This window comes from Elephantulus edwardii, unplaced genomic scaffold, assembly GCF_000299155.1.
Source record: "Elephantulus edwardii isolate Elephantulus edwardi_28Jun2011 unplaced genomic scaffold, EleEdw1.0 scaffold00445, whole genome shotgun sequence".
NCBI classification, from domain to species: Eukaryota; Metazoa; Chordata; class Mammalia; order Macroscelidea; family Macroscelididae; genus Elephantulus; species Elephantulus edwardii.
Window position 1 is genome coordinate 642,643 of NW_006400195.1, and position 3,526 is coordinate 646,168.

At 42.1% G+C, this 3,526-nt stretch overlaps 1 pseudogene; it reads left to right on the top strand.

Annotated features, from left to right (window-relative positions):
* Positions 1-1,434: 1,434 nt before the first annotated feature.
* LOC102866213 lies at positions 1,435-3,114 on the top strand (annotated as a pseudogene).
* Positions 3,115-3,526: the final 412 nt, after the last annotated feature.

Consider the following 3,526-nt stretch of genomic DNA (forward strand, 5'->3'; position numbering starts at 1 on the left):
CAGAGAACAGCTTTGCCCCGTCTTCTCTATTAAGAACAGCCTCCTTGTTTTACAAATACATTTCTCTTCCAAAGAGGCATTCTGGGGAATAAAATGTTCTCCATAAATTTGTATAAAGATTAAGTTTATGATGTCAAGAAATAAGTAAATTTGTGCTTAATGAGAACAGTTTTATCTATGAAGCAGAAGGAACATTCATTTGGAAGTTCATTTGGCTGGAATTGTGTGGAAGGAGGCTTTTAGAGTGGCATGTTTGGAATATTGTCTAAACTTTGCCTAAAGTCGTCTTTCATAAAAACAATGTATTCATTTTCTCTGCTTCTCTCTCTCTCACACACACACGCGCACACACACACACACACACACACCACACCCCAAGAATTGAGAACAGGCCTATTTTACTAGTATGTGTTGTTGTTCTTGTTATGTGCCGTCGAGTCGCTTACAACTCATAGCAACCCTGTGTACAAGAGCCCTAAATGCCACTCTATCCTGTGCCAAACTCGCCATCTCAAACACACTCATTCCCACCACTCTACTCACAGAATAATCTATCTCATCGAAGGTCTTCCTCTCCTGCACCGCCCCTCCACTCTCACAAACATGATGTTCCTCTCCAAGGACCAGGCCCTCCTTGCAACATGCGCAAAGTATGTCAGATGAAGCTTCAGAATCTTTGACTCCAAGAAGCATTCTGGCTTCACTGTCTCCGGGACAAACCTGTTTGTTCTCCTAGCAGTCCTTGGTATATTCAACACTCTTCTCCAGCACCACAGCTCAAAGGCATCAATTCTCTTTCTATCATCCCTATTCACTGTCCAACTCTCCTATGCATAGCACATAATTGCAAAGACTATAGCCTGGATCAGGAGCACCTTAGTGTCCAGCCTGACGTCATTGCTCTTCAGTACTCTTGAGAGGTCCCTCACAGCTGACATTCCCAATGAAATTCCTCTCCTGATTTCCTGGCTGCTGTTACCAAGAGTGTTGACTGTGGAGCCAAGTAAACTAAAGCTGTTAACTATCTCAGTCTCTTCACCATCCATGCTGATGCTGCCAATTGGCCCAGTGGTGAGAATCTTTGTTTTCTTGATGATGAGCTTCAATCCATGTTGAAGGCTGCAGTCCTTGACCTTCTGCAGCAAGTGCTTCAGGTCCTCCTCAGTTTCAACAAGACATCATAAATGGATCAGACTGCCAAATGATTTTTTATGGTGACCTTGGAAGATATGTTAAGAGATGGTATCAGGTAACTTTTATCCATATAAATATTAAAGCTGCTTGAAAATCATCATAGTCATTCATTTTATATGTATATAAAAATGGTTTAATGCTAAATGTGATTTCTGATGAAACTGGATGGGAATAGTTTTCATATTTGTATATTTATACATATATATATATTTTAAAAATTTGCACTTGACTTAAAGTGCCATGAGAAAATTTGCATATTGCAAGGTGGTCCTAGACACCTCTTTGGTGTGGGTACTCTTGGATATGTTCTTGCTGCTTTACTTCAGTGAATGCAACAAATGTGATTAAAAAAAGGAAAGAGGACTTCCTGCTGGAGACATTCTAGAGCCAATACAGAAGCCTCATGAAGGTCCTAGAGAAATGGGGAAACCAGTCTTCATTCCTAAAGAAGACCAAGAAAAGATGAAAGAGATGTTCAAAATCAATCAGTTCAACTTAATGGCAAGTGAGATGATTGTGCTCAACAGATCTTTACCAGATGTTAGGTTAGAAGGGTGTAAAACAAAGGTGTATCCAGATTCTCTTCCGACGACAAGTGTGGTGATTGTGTTCCACAACGAGGCTTAGAGCACCCTCATGCAAACTGTCCATAGTATTATTAACTGCTAACTGCGACACATGCTAGAAGAGATTGTGCTGGTCGATGACGCCAGTGAAAGAGATTTCTTGAAAAGACCTCTAGAGAGTTATGTGAAAAAGTTGAAAGTGCCCATTCACGTAATTCGAATGGAGCAGCGTTCCGGATTGATCCGAGCAAGATTAAAAGGAGCTGCTGTTTCTAAAGGTCAAGTGATCACCTTCTTAAATGCTCACTGTGAGTGCACAGTGGGGTGGCTGGAGCCTCTCCTCGCCAGAATCAAGCATGACAGGAGAACTGTAGTGTGTCCTATCATTGATGTAATCAGCGACAACACTTTTGAGTACATGGCAGGCTCAGATATGACCTACGGTGGGTTCAACTGGAAGCTTAATTTTCGCTGGTATCCTGTTCCCCAAAGAGAAATGGACAGAAGGAAAGGGGATCGAACTCTTCCTGTGACAACACCTACAATGGCAGGAGGCCTTTTTTCAATAGACAGAGATTATTTCCAGGAAATTGGAACATATGATGCTGGAATGGATATTTGGGGAGGAGAAAACCTAGAAATTTCCTTTAGGATTTGACAGTGTGGAGGTACTTTGGAAATTGTTACATGCTCACATGATGGACATGTATTCTGGAAAGCTACACCTTACACATTTCCGGGAAACACAGGGCAGATCATCAATAAAAATAACAAGCGACTCGCAGAAGTTTGGATGGATGAATTAAAAATTGCTTCTACATCATTTCCCCAGGTTTTACCAAGGTAGACTACGGAGACATATCCTCAAGGCTTGGCCTCAGGCACAAACTACAGTGCAAACCTTTCTCTTGGTACCTAGAGAATATTTATCCCGGTTCTCAAATCCCACAGCATTATTTCTCTTTGGGAGAGATAAGAAATGTGGAAACCAACCAGTGTCTGGATAATATGGCTAGAAAAGAGAATGAAAAAGTTGGAATTTTTAATTGTTATGGTATGGGGGGTAATCAGGTTTTCTCTTACACTGCCAACAAAGAAATCAGAACAGATGACCTTTGTTTAAGATGTTTCCAAACTTAACGGCCCAGTCACAATGCTCAAATGTCACCACCTAAAAGGCAATCAGCTTTGGGAGTATGACCCGGTGAAATTAACCCTGCCCCATGTGAACAGTAACCAGTGCCTGGATAAAGCCAAGGAAGAGGACAGCCAGGTGCCCAGCATCAGAGACTGCAGTGGAAGCAGGTCCCAGCAGTGGCTTCTTCAGAATGTGACCCTTCCAGAAATATTCTGAGACCAAATTGACAAATTTTAAAAAAGAGGAAGGGAAAAGAAAAAAGGGATTGTCTGGGCTACCTCAGCATACATTTCTGCCACATTCTTAAGTAGAAAAAAAAAAAAGGAAAAGTGCTCTCCTGCCCAGCAGGACTGTAAGGTTTATCAGCCATTAACACTTAGACTCCTCTAGTTTTCCGCTAGCTGTGAACCAGCCTTCCTGTTCCAAGGACGCGGAACAGCATACTAGTGAGACGGTGCACACTGACATTGACAAGATTGGAAGTCTTTCATCAGGAATCCCTGTGAGGAGTGTTCGGACAGTGGAAAAATCAAGAAGGTGGGCTTTCTGGAGTGCTGGACCTGGACAGTTGTCCTGCACATTGGTGGTTCCTGCTGAATGTGCTGTCATTGCGAAGAATTGCCAAGAT